The sequence below is a fragment of the Theropithecus gelada genome, chromosome 7a, assembly GCF_003255815.1.
Source record: "Theropithecus gelada isolate Dixy chromosome 7a, Tgel_1.0, whole genome shotgun sequence".
Classification (NCBI taxonomy): Eukaryota; Metazoa; Chordata; class Mammalia; order Primates; family Cercopithecidae; genus Theropithecus; species Theropithecus gelada.
In genome coordinates this window covers 3,787,611-3,804,249 of record NC_037674.1, presented here as the reverse complement: position 1 = coordinate 3,804,249, position 16,639 = coordinate 3,787,611, and the positions used below count along the sequence as shown (strand labels likewise).

The 16,639-nt window shown below is 41.4% G+C and overlaps 1 protein-coding gene across 7 annotated transcripts in view; it reads left to right on the top strand.

Moving 5' to 3' along the window:
• The window catches only part of SNRPN (small nuclear ribonucleoprotein polypeptide N), a 145,723-nt gene that overhangs the window by 28,718 nt on the left and 100,366 nt on the right, over nucleotides 1-16,639 (top strand). For 2 of the 7 annotated variants that reach the window (XM_025389493.1, XM_025389495.1), the window contains exon 1: nucleotides 3,701-3,905. The exons of the other annotated variants lie outside the window; for them this stretch is intronic. The gene's annotated coding sequence lies outside the window, so the exon portion shown is untranslated. Of the gene's footprint in view, nucleotides 1-3,700; nucleotides 3,906-16,639 lie in introns of those variants that run through there. 7 annotated transcript variants of the gene reach the window in all.

Genomic DNA, 16,639 nt, shown 5'->3' with positions numbered 1-16,639 from the left:
GGATCGTCTCAATTTCTGGACCTCGTGATCCACCCGCCTTGGCCTCCGACAGTGCTGGGATTACAGGCATGAGCCACCACGCCCGGCCTAGACTTATGGGTTTTCAAAAGGAGGACTACTAAGAATGATGGTTTCCAGCTGCATCCATGTCCCTACAAAGGACACAAACTCATCCTTTTTTATGGCTGCATAGTATTCCATGGTGTATATGTGCCACATTTTCTTAATCCAATCTGTCACTGATGGACATTTGGATCACTGGAAACCATCATTCTTGGCAAACTATCACAAGAACAGAAAACCAAACACCGCATGTTCTCACTCATAGGTGGGAACTGAACAATGAGATCACTTGGACTCAGGAAGGGGAACATCACACACTGGGGCCTATCATGGGGAGGGGGGAGGGGTGAGGGATTGCATTGGGAGTTATACCTGATGTAAATGACGAGTTGATGGGTGCAGCACACCAACATGGCACAAGTATACATATGTAACAAACCTGCACGTTATGCACATGTACCCTACAACTTAAAGTATAATAAATAAATAAATAAATAAATAAATAAATAAAAAGAAACTAACAAAGTAGTGGAAAACCAAATACCACATGTTCCCACTTATAGTTGGGAGCTAAATGATGAGAATTGATGAACACAAAGAAGGGAACAACAGACACAGGGGCCTACTTGAGGGTGGAGGGTGAGCGGAGAGAGGGGGGCAGAAAAAAACTATTGGGTACAGGCTTAGGACCGGTGTGATGAAATAAACTGTACAACAAACCCCTGTGATACAAGTTTACCCATATAACAAGCCTGCAATGTACCCACAAACTTTAAACAAAAGTAAAAAATATTTAAAAAAAACAAAAAAACAAAAGGAGGACTACACAGGGAAATTGCCATTCTTATCACATCATACCAATGTTGCATACTAATAGCATGCTGTATCATGTTGACCTTAATTTGATTACCTGTGTGAATTACTTCTTATCAGATTCCTCCACTGTTAAATTGCTATTTGTTACACTTTCTGTGTTGTACTTTTGAAAAGAAGTCACTAGGCTTAGCACGTAAGAAGTGGGAAGTCATTTTTCACCTCCTTATGGGAAGAGTATCTGCAAAAACAATTTGGAATCCTTCAACATGTGAAATGCATCAGTTTTCCTCCATTTGTTTTTTATATTTTTTCACTCATTTATTTATATCACTATGCAAACATGGATATTTATTTTACACTTAAATCTAACTAGTTTATTTTGTTGTTCAAAGTTTTCCACTCTTGGCCATTGGAAGGTCTTTTAACTAGCTCCTATATCATTTCCATATATGCACTCCTAGTATAATGGCATTAATCCATTTATGAGGCTAAAGCACTCAAGCCCTAATTACCTGATAACAGCCTCACCTCTTAATACTGCTACAGTGGCACTTAGTTCCCACATCAGTTTTGTAGGGGACAAAAATTCAAACCATAGCAGGAACATAGCAAAACCATTTTTAAAAACAATAATGCATTCATTTCTGCAAAGATTGGCCATAAAGGGCCACCTTTATATGTGATCATGTAGATCACCATCTACATGAAAAGAAAGACAAATGGAGAATGAATTGGATAGAGAACTGTTGTGAATTAAAGTATTAGGTTTGAAATATAGCTTTTTGGGTTCATTGCTCATATTTCTTAGAACAGAAATTCTCAATGTAGAGCTTTAACTCTGAAGAAAGATACCCATCCAATGAAGAAGTAGCAAAGTGACTGTTTGCCATTTCTATCTTCCTTCTCAATAGATTTATTGAAACATAGCACATATAGCACCTCTCCACATTTATTGTATTTTTGTTATTTCTAGTTCATTCTTGAGGTTTCTCTTTAACACAGCGACTATTAATTCTAGCCTACTTGGCTGGAAACAGTGGCTCACACCTGTAATCCCAGCACTTTGGGAGGTTGAGGTGGGTGGAACACTTGAGCTCAGGAGTTCAAGACCTTTGGGCAACATGGCGAAACCCCCCATCTCTACTAAAAATACATATTTAGCTGGGCGTGGTGGTGGGCACCTGTAGTCCCAGCTACTTGGGAGGCTGAGGCAGGAGAATCACTTGAACTTGGGAAGCAGAGGTTGCAGTGAACCGAGATTGTCCCACTGCACTCCAGCCTGGGTGACAGCGAGACTCTGTCTCAAGGAAAAAAAAAAAAAATTCTAGTGCTGCTCCAGAGGCCTCTAGAAGATTTGGTCATGGATGTTTACATTGTGCCTTTCAGGATAAACTTTTTTTAATCTTATTTTACAGCCAAATACATGATTATCTGACTTGTCAGCGGTTTTATTCTCCATTGTGAAATGTAAAGTAATGATGCAACTTATAATTGATGTATGTAATTTATTTTGCAAATACTGTTTATGTCAGTATTGGCAAATACTACATTCATTTGTATAGACTTGATATTAATCTACAGGTTTTATGGATTATTAGTTCATTTAATCCTCACAGCATCTCAAGAGCTCGGCACTAGTTTTACTCCCATGTTCCCCTAGTGAATTTGATCTAAAGCCCTACAAGAAAGGAATAGATGAAACTGGAGTTTGACTGAGTCTATCTTTGAAGTCTTTACTTACATCAAGTGTTTTAGAATATCATTTTTGTATGGAAAATACATTCTAGGACCAGATTAAGAAATGTTACTCTAGGGCCAGGCATGGTAGCTTATGCCTGTAATCCCAGCAATTTGGGAGGCCGAGGCAGGCAGATCACCTGAGGTCAGGAGTTTGAGACCAGCCTGGCCAATGTGGCAAAATCCCATCTCTACTAAAAATACAAAAAAATTATCCAGGCGTGCTGGCAGACACCTGTAATCTCAGCTACTCAGGAGGCTGAGGCAGGAGAATTGCTTGAACCCAGAGGGTGGAGGTTGCAGTGAGCCAAGATTGGACCACTGCACTACAGCCTGGGCAACAGAGTGAGACTCTGTCTCAAAAAAAAAAAGAAAAAAGAAATGTTACTCTACCCCATGAAGTCATGTTCCCAAACTAGATGTAAATCCTGTGTGAAATTGATTTAATATTTAGGTCTAAGATCCACCTAGGAATGATCTTATGTGTAATGTGAGGTTATAGATCAGATTTTATTTTTTCCTGTGAATGTATTTCTTGGAATATTTATTGAAAAATCCGCATTTCCCCAATTAATCTCATAAATTATTTGTGTATATATGCATGTATCTGATTTACTGACTCCCTTTTTTTTCCATTGGTTTATTTCTCTTTGTGAAAATATCACACTATTTTAGTAAGAAACTTCATTTAACACAAGAATTCTCTCTCTAGGGCCTTCTCTTAACCCAGTGTGCTATTATGTAAAGAAGAACGAACGAAAACCTGTAGGCCTTGCACCTACACCAATATGCTCAGTTGCCCCTTGAAAAAAGAGGAGGATTTAGAACTCACCATCACTGTTGACACTTATGTCTTTAATGTCCTTGTGAATCTTAGGCAACCTCCCCAACATTGTTCCCTGCTTTATTTGCTTAGTCCATTCTTGGTAGATTTTATGAGATGTCAACACTCATCATTAGGATTCCCTCCTTCTGAAGCCTTTGGGATTTTGTACCCACCCAGCAACCACCAGAGGTGGCAGAAACCCCTCCAGACATCCCTCTTGCGCAAGCGCAGTTGCCCCATGAATGCGGTCCTCCTGCTGCAGACCACGCCCACCAAGGGCGGGGCCACAGCCCCTGCAGCTGAGCTCAGAGCCTTCTGTGGGGTCTGCAGTGGCAAGGCCAGCTGCCCCCTGGCTTCCCTCTGGAGCTCTTTGAGGAATGCGGTTCTTTTGCATAAGAAAGGCTTTTCTCTCCAGTCATTCTGCTTGCTGATCAAGAACACTTAACAGCTTCAGGCTTTCCTGGTAATATTCATTCTTGCTTTTGTGTTTTCGTTTTAAGGTCCAAATATCTTTAATACTTGTATGCAGTTTTCTTTTTTATAATTTCACATAAACATCATCTAAAACCAACTTCGCATGTTCGTATTCTGTATTAACAACTTTCGTTTTTGTATTTAAAAATACATTCATAATCGTTTTTTCAAAGTATCTTGTCAGTTATTTTCCATTATCATTCTTTACCAGTGCAATGGAAATATTACTTTTATTAGGAAAAGCAGATGTTACACGCTTTTTAGTGTTGTCGAGAAATTTCCTGTGAAATACCTCTGGTTGAAAAGGAGAGGAACAAGATTTTCTGTGAGGCACAGGATCAAATATGCTCAGAATTTCATGCTTTAATAAAGGCTGGGATTATTTTCATTATATTGTTTAGCTTGTTCTAATTGTAAAAGGTGGACAAAGAATTAATTTGTGTAGACAGAACATTGCGACTCCCATTCTAAATGTAGAGACAGTCACTCCGCACTGCGCACATAGAAATGTCGTCATGTTGTTTGCTTTTCTCCTTACCCAAAAACTGTAGACATTGCCTGGAGTCTTTGATTTTTTTCCCAACTTGCTTTTGTAATTGTCTGCATGATGTTTGCACAGATAACCAATAATATAGATATATAGTTTTTCTTACTATTTGATGAATGATTACTGTATTTTTTTTTTTTTTTTTTTTTTTTTTTTAGTTTTCAGTGAACCAAAAATATCATTCAGAAAACGTTGTCATCCATATCCAGGTAGCATATAGTTTTATAATCTGATCTTGTAATAAGGAAATTACAGTCCTTATTGATTTTCTATTATTAGTTAGCATTTTTTAAGTTTTGACGCTTGTGAGTGTTTGGGGATTTTCTGTTCTTTTCTTTTCTTTTTTTCTTTTTTTTTACTCTGTCAATAATTTAACACCTTTGTATTGGTTATCTTCTGGGTTGATGTCTATCGTTTAGGCTGAACCTTTGACACTTCTCTGAGGTAGTTTTTATGTGAATTTGTAACCACCCAAGGGATTCACCTTGCCAGCTGTCTAGACAGAGCCGATTTCTCAAAACAGGGGAACTGTAATAGAGAAACAATAAATCAGCCAGAGCCGGCTGTGCGGGAGACCATAGTTTTATTATTACTCAAATCAGTCTCCCTCCCCATAGGGGGATCAGGGGTTTCTAAGAATAATTTGGTGGGTAGGGGGTCGGAAAGCGGGGAGTGCTGATTGGTCAGGTTGGAGATGAAATCATAGGGAGTGGAAGCTGTCCTCTTGCGCTGAGTCAGTTCCCGGGTTGGGGCCATGAGATCAGATGAGTCAGTTTATTGATCTGGGTGGTATCCGCTGATCCATCGAGTGCAGGGCCTGGAATATATCTCAAGTCCTGACTGAGCTTAGGTTTCACAATAGTGATGTTATCCCCAGGAGCAGTTTGAGGCGGTTTAGAGTCCTGCAGTCTCCAGCTGAATGAATCCTAAACCCTAATTTCTAATCTTGTAGCCGATTCGTTATTCCTGCAAAGGCATGATGGAGGGGTGTTGTTTTCGGAAAGGTCTGTTACGTCTTCGTTTAAAAGCTAAACTATACACTAAATTCCTCCTGAAGTTAGTGGGGAATGAACAAGGGCGGCTTGGAGGTCAGAAGCAAGATGGAGTCGTTTAGGTCAGATCTCTTTCATTGTAATAATTTTCTCAGTTATGATTTTTTGCAAAGGCGGTTTCAAATCGATGGCTTAGTGTCCTGGGTAGTGAAAATGGGATTCCTCAACCTGAGCTGAACATGGATTTCCTCCTGAAGAAACAATTTAGGGCTACGAAAAGTAGACTAGGGGCCGGGCGCAGTTGCTCACACCTGTAATCCCAGCACTTTGGTAGGCTGAGGCGGGTGGATCACAAGGCCAGGAGTTCGAGACTAACCTGGCCAACATGGTGAAACCCTGTCTACCACCAAAAAAAAAAAAATTAGCCGGGCATGGTGGCATGCACCTGTAATCCCAGCTACTCGGGAGGCTGAGGCAGGAGAATTGCTTGAACTCAGGAGGCTGAGGTTGCAGTGAGCCAAGATCAAGCCACTGCACTCCAGCCTGGGTGACAGAGAAAGACTCTGTGGGATATGATGAGGTTTCTCTTCAAATAGCCTGATCAATCCTTTATTATTTAATTCATAGTAACCCCCACCCCCCCGCCAGCCCCTTTTCCTTTTTTTCCTTTTTTCCTTTCTGCCTTTGTTACATGCCCAGACACGCCACAGTACCAGGCTTATCAGTACCAGCTCACATTCCTTTCCTTATTTGGAAAGGAGACTAGCTCTCTAGCTCATTGCAGACACCCCTTCCCCTCTCCTCTCTCTCCCTTACATGCCCACCTCATCTAAAGAAAGTTCAAATATCTAGTCAACCGGGATTAGTTCACATTGTGCGACCGGACTCCGGCCAATGGGGAAAGGGTAGAGGGGCAGGACTTGCGTCAGGAATAAAGGCTCTTGTGCCCCTTTGTTCAGGTGTGCTTTCATGGCGACTGGCCAAGGAGAAGCACCCCTCTGGGCAGTAGTAAAATTGCTTTGCTAAGAATCCTTCGTTTGAGTGTTCAGTCTCCTTAGGATTTTGAGCATTATTCCCAACAATTCAGTCTCAAAAAAAAAAAAAAAAAAAAAGACCAGGATTGATTTAGGGCCTGTATTGTAAATTGTACAAATGCCAACAGGATTGTATTGAGAGGAACACATTCTCTAGTGAAGGAAGCCTTTCTGCAGGATGAGTCCCTGAGACTCACTAGCAAATTTCATACAAGTGATGAAATCCTCAGTCTAATGGACTAAAACAATTCCGGGGCATTTGTTAAAGATGTTTAAGATGTGAGAAACCAACAGAGTAACAGCATCGATACTTTATGTATATTTTTATTCCAAATTAATAGATATGTTACAGGGAAAGGGTCCTGATCCAGACCCCAAGAGAGGGTCCTTGATATTCAGGGCCAGTCTGCAGAGTAAAGTTAAAGTAAGTTGATTAAGAAAGTAAAGGAAGAAAAGAATGGTTACGCCATAGACAGCAGCCCATGGCTGCTGGATTCCCATTTTTATCATTATTTATTGATTATATGCTAAACAAAGGGTGGATTATCCCTGCCTCCCCTTTTTAGACCACATAAGGTAACTTTCTGATGTTGCCATGGCATTTGTAAACTGTCATGGTGCTGGTGGGATATAGCACTGAGGACAACCAGAGGTCACTCTCGTCACCATCATGGTTTTCACAGGTTTTAGCTGGCCTCTTTACTGCATGCTGTTTTATCAGCAAGGTCTTTGCGACCTGTATCTTGTGCCAATCTCCTGATGTGACTTAAAATGACTTAACCATCTGGGAATGCAGCCCAGTAGGTCTCATCCTCATTTTACCCAGCCCCATTCAAGATGGAGTTGCTCTGGTTCACGTGCCTCTGGCAGGTGGACATTTGTTTGCCAAGCAATGCTGCAGTCAGGGGCTCTGGATTTCAGTCCTCCATACAGAGAATGTCAAGGGCAGACCTTAATAAAAATAAATAAATGAATAACCAAATTTTAAAAATTACTTCTCATTTTCATTCTTTTAGTGTATTATAATCTGACACCATTAACTTTAATTTCCTTGCATATGGAGAGCAACTTGATACAAACTGTGGTATTTATTTAGTGATGAAAGGAGACAAGATGATTCCCAAATGTAAAGAAAACTGGAAGTTTTGTGGGAAACAATAGAGGAGATAAGACTTAACAGTTTCTGCCGGGCGCGGTGGCTCACGCCTGTAATCCCAGCACTTTGGGAGGCCAAGGCAGGCAGATCATGAGGTCAGGAGATCAAGACCATCCTGGCTAACATGGTGAAACCCTGTCTCCACTAAAAATACAAAAAATTAGCCGGGCGTGGTGGCGGGCGCCTGTAGTCCCAGCTGCTCAGGAGGCTGAGGCAGGAGAATTGCTTGAACCCGGGAGGCGGAGGTTGCAGTGAGCTGAGATTGCACCACTGCACTCCAGTCTCAGTGACACAGCAAGACTCTGTCTCAAAAAAAAAAAAAAAAATTTACCAGTTTCTATTTATTTTAATGAGAATTGTGTTGCTCATTTATAAATAGAAAGCTCCATTTAAATTACAGATGCTTTTTGATTTATGATGAGGTTACTTCCAGATAAACCCATCACAAGTTAAAAATGTCATCAGTCACCGGGCGCGGTGGCTCAAGCCTGTAATCCCAGCACTTTGGGAGGCCGAGACGGGCAGATCACAAGGTCAGGAGATCGAGACCATCCTGGCTAACATGGTGAAACCCCGTCTCTACTAAAAATACAAAAAACTAGCCGGGCGAGGTGGCGGGCGCCTGTAGTCCCAGCTACTCGGGAGGCTGAGGCAGGAGAATGGCATAAACCCGGGAGGCGGAGCTTGCAGTGAGCTGAGATCCGGCCACTGTACTCCAGCCTGGGCAACAGAGCGAGACTCCGTCTCAAAAAAAAAACAAAAACAAAAACAAAAATGTCATCAGTCAAAAATGCATTGAAGACACCTAACTTACTTAAAATCGTAGCGTAGCCTATCCTCCTTAAGTGTGCTCAAAACAGTTATATTAGCCTAATGTTTTCGAAAATCATCCACACAAAACCTATTTTATCATAAAGTGTTGAATATCTCATGTAATTTATTGAATACTGTACTGAAACAGAAAAACAGAAAGACTGGACACTCAAAGTATAGTTTCCATTAATGTGTATTGCTTTTGTTTAATTTGAAAATTTTAATTTGAATCATAGCAAGTCAGGAAGCCCATATATTATAAAATGTAGTAAGTTTATCAGCCATAAATAACAACCAGTCACAGGAAATGCAGGGATTTGGTTGAGGTGAGGTGGTTCAACCTATTACACCCATTTCCTTCATCTCTAATGGGCTGCCCTTCATCCTTGGGGTTGTTGCAGGGTGGCTGTGCGGTACAAAGACCTGAGAATCACTTGAACCTGGAAGGTGGAGGTTGCACTGAGCTGAGATTGTGCCACTGCACTCTGGCCACTGCATTTTAGCATAATCCACCCTTTGTTTAGCATATAATCAATAAATAACAATAAAAATGGGAGTCCAGCAGCCCACAGGGCTGCTGTCTATGGCGTAACCATTCTGTTCTTCCTTTACTTTCTTAATAAACTTGCTTTCACTTCACTCTGCAGACTGGCCCTGAATATCAAGGACCCTCTCTTGGGGTCTGGATCAGGACCCTTCCCCTGTAACATATCTATTAATTTGGAATAAAAATATACATAAAGTATCAATGCTGTTATTTATTCATTTATTTATTTTTCTTAAGGTCTGCCCTTGACATTCTCTGTATGGAGGACTGAAATCCAGAGCCCCTGACTGCAGCATTGCTTGGCAAACAAATGTCCATCTGCCAGAGGCATGTGAACCAGAGCAACTCCATCTTGAATGGGGCTGGGTAAAATCTAGCAGATAGGGCAACAGAGTGAGACCCTATCTCAAAAACATAAATAAATAAAAGGATAATATATCTGTCAAAGTACAGTGATGCATTGCTTAATCATGGAAATACCATCTGAGAAATGCATTGTTTGGTTATTTCATCAGTGTGCAAACACGGAGAGCATGACACACACCTAGAGGGCATAGCCTACTACACATCCGGGATGTATGGTATTTACTATTGCTCCCAAGCCATAAGCTTATAAGCATGTGACTGTCCTGAATACTATAGGCAATTGTAACACAATGATAAGCATTTAAACATATAACCTATCTAAACACAGAAAACGTAAGAATATGGTATAAGACAAAAATTATTGTTCAGTTGTATAGGGCGGTTGCCATGCCTGGAGCTTGCAGGACTGGAAGTTCTGCTGGGTGAGTCAGTGATTGAGTGGTGAATGAAGACCTAGGACATTACTGTACACTACTGCAGACTTTAGAAACACTGTAAACTAAGGTTACACTTAATTTACTAAAAACTAAAGTAATTGTGCTATGACATTATGACAGCTTTGACATCTCTAGGTGATAGGAAGTTTTCAGGTCCATTATAATCTTATGAGAGTACTCTCCTATATGTTGTCTTTCCTTGACAGAATAAAATGTCATTTTGAGGGGCATGACTAATAAACATGTAAGAGTCTATCTGATATTTATGTTAAAAGCCCTTCCGTAGTTATAAAAGCATAAGTGTTAGTCACATAAAAATATAAACAATCTTGAAATTAATTCATAAGTAAATTAATAGATATCTTGAAATTGTGCTTATGATAGTTCTAAACCAGACTTTAATGCACAATCTTGGATATCTTAATCACACTGGCATGAAGACTGATGGCAATAAAACATTTCTTAACAAAAGAGACTGTAGCATTTTCTGTGCGATTTGCACCATTCCTCTTCACACCTGTTCTGTAAGTGTTGCTGCAGGCCATCCTACAAGAAATGACAGCAGGTTTCAGCACAAGTTCATGCAAATAATGAAAAGCATGTCATGGCTACCACTAGGCTAACAGCTATTGTAATAAAATTTGAAAAAAAAAAAGACTAGAAATGATGAAATATGACAATAACGTTGGAAATATTTATCAAGGGAGCCATATTAATATAGGTGAATTTTAGAGAACAAAATACTTTTCCTAGGTTTGCAAGGACAAAACTGTCCAGAAGAACAGAAGAGGGACAGATGAGGTAGAAGCAGCATAGCCCATGAGAGGGGCTCTGTGGTGGATTGAGGATGGAGAGGCTGGTGAAAGGGCTGGGCAGAGTCAGGGCTCACATCCTGACCTGAGAACAGAAGACAGCACAAGAAACAGGTTCATCTTCAGGTACAAACCCTCTTCAGATTGAAAGAGAGATGGGGTGTCTAGGGAAGTAGGCAAGCATTTGGGTAAAGAGAGTCACTAATTCATTAGTGAAACACAACAAAAACAAAATCTTCTGTGTTGCTGTTTGTCCACTCCAGGTGTGGGGCTCACAGGGGAGCAACATAGACAAAGTTTCCAAATTCTCAGGTGTTTAAGACCAGTGGGGATTCAGAAAACTCAACAGAAACTGAACTACAAGTGCAAGAGCTGCCCTTGGGCACTCAGGGGACAGGCATCAGGCCTGGGATGCGATGGACAAGGGGTCCTCCAGGAGGAGGAGCATTGGAGGAGATGCTGGAGCGTGAGGGGCCGGGGTCCACCAGACAGGGGAGGGAAAGGAAAGAGGAAACAGTGTATCTGGCACAGGTCAGGACGTGAGATAAGGACAGTGGGTTGGAAGGATCGCTGGAATGAGTAATATGTGAGGAGGCAGAAGCAGGAAGGACAGACCATGAAGGGACTGGGCAGGGGAGGGAGGGCAGCTCTGGAAGTGATGCAGAGGCTGCTCCCTAAGGACTGCATTCTGTGGGGAGAAGTTCGAATGCCTTTTCTTCTTTTAAGTGTTACCCACAGTCCATGAGATCTACTGACAAGGAAGACAGTTGGAACAAGTAAGGATAGTCCTTGTTTGATGGCAAAGAGCAGCAGCATTACCAGGAGGGGTTGGTGATGGGGAGGGGCAAGGTTGGGGAAGGGCAGAGAAGTTTCTGTCCCCTCAGCCATTTTGCAGATGTAGGTTGGATCACTGGATCACAAATTCACAGTGGCTGGCTCACGGCCACCTTGCATCACAGGGTGAGAGCGGCTTCACAGGAAACTGCAGATGAGGGGGGTTCGCAGCTGCACAGAAGGATCCCAGGTAACTTTCAGTCAAGGTTGGCAGGGGGCTGCAGAGGTGACAGCAATGATGGTGGTGGGCAATGTGCAGCCTTTTGGGGCATTGTCTTCATGGACACGCAGATGTGCACCCATCTGTGTCTGCACGTCCTCTTCGGTGTTCCGACGTTCTTATAAAATCCTCATGGGTTTCTCATTGTTCTGACACCATAACATGTATTTTGACTTTTTTCTGTCGTATGTACCTTTTCTTGTGTACCTAGCAAAATTTACCTAAATTCCTTGTTGCTGGATTATTCATAGCTACAGTATTTTCCAACTTAATAACTAAATGAATTGCCCTGCTTTGTGTGCTTTTGCTTAATCATTCCTGAAGATTCATGTCTCCTCATTTCAGGGGAGCCACCCCTGCATGTTGATAAGCAGGAGTTCAGTTTAGGGTGTTCTGTTTTCCTAGTTAACTGCGGACACATCTATGCTCTGGAAACTATGAAACTCTCAATACTCATTTGAAAATTCCAATTGCTTTATCTTTTACTTAGCTTTCACTTTATTTACAGTACTCTCTATTTTCTTCTGCTTTCTTTGGATTTAGTTTGCTCTACTTTTAAGTCTCCTATGGATGAAATTTAGATTATTGATTTTTATATGTTCTCTTTTTCTTTCTCTTTCTTTCTTTCTTTCTTTCTTTCTTTCTTTCTTTCTTTCTTTCTTTTCTTTCTTTTCTTTTCCTTTCTTTCTTTCTTTCTTTCTTTCTTTCTTTCTTTCTTTCTTTCTCTCTCTCTCTCTCTCTCTCTCTCTCTCTCTCTTTCTTTCTTTCTTTCTTTCTTTCTTTCTTTCTTTCTTTCTTTCTTCTCTTTCTTTCTTTCTTCTCTTTCTTCTCTTTCTTTCTTTCGACGGAGTCTCTCACTCTGTTGCCCAGACTGGAGCGCAGTGGCATGATCTCTGCTCACTGCAAGCTCTGTCTCCCAGGTTCACGCCATTCTCCTGCCTCAGCCTCCTGAGTAGCTGGGACCACAGGCACCCACCACCATGCCCAGATAATTTTTTTTGTATTTTTAGTAGAGACAGGGTTTCACCGTGTTAGCCAGGATGGTCTCGATCTCCTAACCTCGTGATCCACCCGCCTCAGCCTCCCAAAGTCCTGGGAAGTGAGCCACCACACGTGGCCCTTTTTTTTTTTTTTTTTTTTTTTGAGGTGGAATTTTGCTTTTGTCACGCAGGCTAGAGTACAATGGCCCAATCTCGGCTCACTGCAACCTCTCCCTCCTGGATTCAAGTGATTCTCTTGCCTCAGCCTCCCTAGTAGCTGGGATGAGTCCTTGTTTGATGGGAAGTTTCCGTTTCCAAAAATAAAAAAATAAAATAAATAAATAAATAAAAATTTTTAAAAAGAAAAGCAAAAGAGAGCAGGCGCCTGCCACCATGCCCAGCTCATTTTTGTATTTTTAGTAGAAATAGGGTCTCACCATGTTGGCCAGGCTGGTCTCCAACTCCTGACCTCAGGTGATCTGCCCACCTCAGCCTCCCAAAGTTCTGGGATTACAGGTGTGAGCCATTGTGCCCAGCCAATGTTTTTTGTTTGTTTGTTTGCTTTGTTTTCAATAGATATATTTCCCCCCTACGCTCCCTCACTGCATTCTACAAATTTTGATAAGATGCATTTTAATTTAAACTTAGTTCAAAATGCCGTTTAATTTTCTCTTGAGATTTCTTGCATCATGTGTTATTTTAAAGTGTGTTGGTTAATCTCTGTGTATTTTGAAGTTTACCAGTTATGTGCCTTTTATTGATTTTGATCTTAATTTTATTGGGGTTTTAGGGTATATACTTGTTAACATAAAAATCGTAAGATCTATAAATTTGGAAAGAAAAAAAGCTATAAATATTCTTGAAGGTAGCCCTATGGCATGTGTACTGAACAAACATGCGTGTAACCTATGACCCATGTTCACCTTGGTGTGGAGACTGAGGTTTTTTTTTTGTTTTTTGTTTTTTTTTTTAAGACAGAGTCTTACTGTGTCCCCAAGGCTGGAGTGCTGTGGCACCATCATGGCTCACTGCAACCTCTGCCTCCCGGGTTCAAGCGATTCACCTGCCTCAGCCTCCCAAATAACTGGGGTTACAGGCACTTGCCACCATGTCCAGCTAATTTTTGTATTTTTATTTTTTTTATTTATTTTTTTTTTTTTGAGACGGAGTCTCGCGCTGTGTCACCCAGGCTGGAGTGCGGTGGCGCGATCTCGGCTCACTGCAAGCTCCGCCTCCCAGGTTCAGGCCATTCTCCTGCCTCAGCCTCCGAGTAGCTGGGACTACAGGCGCCCGCCACCACGCCCGGCTAGTTTTTTGTATTTTTAGTAGAGACGGGGTTTCACCATGTTAGCCAGGATGGTCTCGATCTCCTGACCTCGTGATCCGCCCGCCTTGGCCTCCCAAAGTGCTGGGATTACAGGCTTGAGCCACCGCGCCCGGCCTCTGTATTTTTAGTTGAGACAGGATTTCACCATGTTGGCCAGGCTGGTCTTGAACTCCTGACCTCAGGTAATCCACCCGCCTTGGCCTCCCAAAGTGGTATGATTACAGGCACGAGCCACCGCGCCCGTCCGAGACTTAACATTTAAATGTATTACAGTTAGGCCCTACGCACAGAAGCCCCTTTCAGGACACAAAGGTAGACAAGTACACAATCTCTATAAACCAGTCAGACCCAGTACATGTTTGGTGGGCTCTTATCAGAAGAAAGTCACTGAAATCAGTCTCTTGTGCAATCAAAGCTGTAGCTATGACTGGAGGAACAGAGGGTGGAGTCAGCGTCTGGCGGTGGATGAGCTGCAAATTGTTTTAAGATAGTTGGCGTGGAAGTCAGTACTTGCTTATTGGCTAGAGAAAAAGATAAACCTCCTGTGAGTTAGAACATAGTTTATTCTTCAAGTATAGGGGTGAGTGACTTAACCCTTGCCTGGCATGGCCTTAGGTCTTGCTTATAATTTGATATCTTATTGCCACCAAGAAGAGTTCATTCCTTCATTCTTATGATCTCTATTTTAACATGAATGCTGGTCAGTTGCTGTGTCTAAACTGCAAAAGAGACAGATGATAAGGAGGCATGTCCCACTTCCTGTCCCATTGTGGCTGGAAACTCAGTCTTTACAGTTTCCCTGGGGTCCTGTCTGTTCAGTCAGTTGGGAGGCTTAGGATTTTATTTTTAATTCTCATAGAGTGTTGAAGTCACCGACTATAATAGTGGATTCATCTATTTTTCCTGTTTTAACAGTTTCTGCCTCATAGTTTTATGTTCTGTTGCTATATGTTAGAATTATTATGCCTTCTTGGAAAATTGACCCCACTATTATTATGTAATGCGTTTCTATTTCACTGATAATTTTTCTAACTCTATAGTCAGCTTTTTCTGAAATTAATATAACTACTCCTGCTGTTTCTATTTGCTTGCTATATTTTGTTCCATCTTTTACTTTCAGTTAATATGTGTCTCCATTTTTATTAAATAACAGATAAAACGAGATGTATGTACTATGTATAACATGAGGTTTGAATAATAATGTGCGTTGTGGAATAGCTAAATCCAGCTAATTAACATTAGTTATCACATAGTTATCATTTTTGTGGAGAGAACACTTTCTATCCACCTTTTTTTTTTTTTTTTTTTGAGACAGAGTCTCGCTCTGTCACCCAGGCTGGAGTGCAGTGGCACGATCTCAGCTCACTGCAAGCTCCACCTCCCGGGTTCACACCATTCTCCTGCCTCAGCCTCCCGAGTAGCTGAGACTACAGGCGCCGCCACCACGCCCGGCTAATGTTTTGTATTTTTAGTAGAGATGGGGTTTCACCGTGTTAGCCAGGATGGTCTCGATCTCCTGACCTCGTGATCCACTCGCCTTGGCCTCCCAAAGTGCTGGAATTACAGGCGTGAGCCATCGCGCCCGGCCGTTCTATCCACTTTTTTAGCATTTTTAAAAACAGACGCAGGCTCTCCCTCTGCACCTAGGCTGGAGTGCAGTGGTTTCACCATAGCTCACTGCAGGGTAGACCTCCTGAGCTCAAGCAATCCTCCTGCCTCAGCTTCCCGAGTGGCTGGGACTACCAGTGCACACCACCATGCCCAGCTAATTTTTATCATTTTAAAAATAAGACTGTATGTTTTTAACTATAGAGACCATGTTGTACAATAGATCTCTTGAAATTGTTCTTCCTTTCTGACTGAAATTTTCTATCCATCCACAAATATCTGCCCAAACCCACCCTCAACCCCAGGCTCTGGTAACTACCGTTCTATACCCCCACTTGTACGAAATCCCATTTTTTAGATTTCACATGAGTAAGATCTTGAGGTATTTATCTTTGCATGCTTAACATTTCAGTTAACATAATGTACTCCAGGTTCAACCATGTTGTTGCAAATGACAGGATTTCCTTTTTATATGCCTCAGTAATACTCCATTGGGGATAGATATATAATTTTCTTTATCTGTCAATGGACACATAGGTTGATTCCATATCTTGGCTATTGTGAACAATGCTAAACACTTCTCATTGAGGAGTGTTGAAGTCACCAACTATAATAGTGGATTCGTCTGTTTTTCCTGTTTTAACAGTTTCTGCCTCAGTGGTTTGAACGATGCTAAAATATACATGAGAGTGTGGATATCTCTTCAACATACTGATTTCATTTTCTTCGAATATGTAACGAGCGTTGGGATTGCTAGATCTTAGGGTAGTTCTATTTTTAATTTTTTGAGGGGCCTCTATACTTTTTTCCAAATGGCTGTACCGATTAATATTCTCATCAACAGTGTGCAGGGGTTTCCTTCACATTCTCACCAACACCTGTTATCTTCACTCTTTTTGATAATGGCTTTGTAACAGCTATAATGTGATATCTCATTTTGATTTTAATTTACGTTTCCCTATACCTGTCTTTATATTGAAATAAGTTTTCTTTAGAGAACATACAGTTAGGTCTTGTTTTTTGATCCACTCAATCTGTGTCTTTTCATTG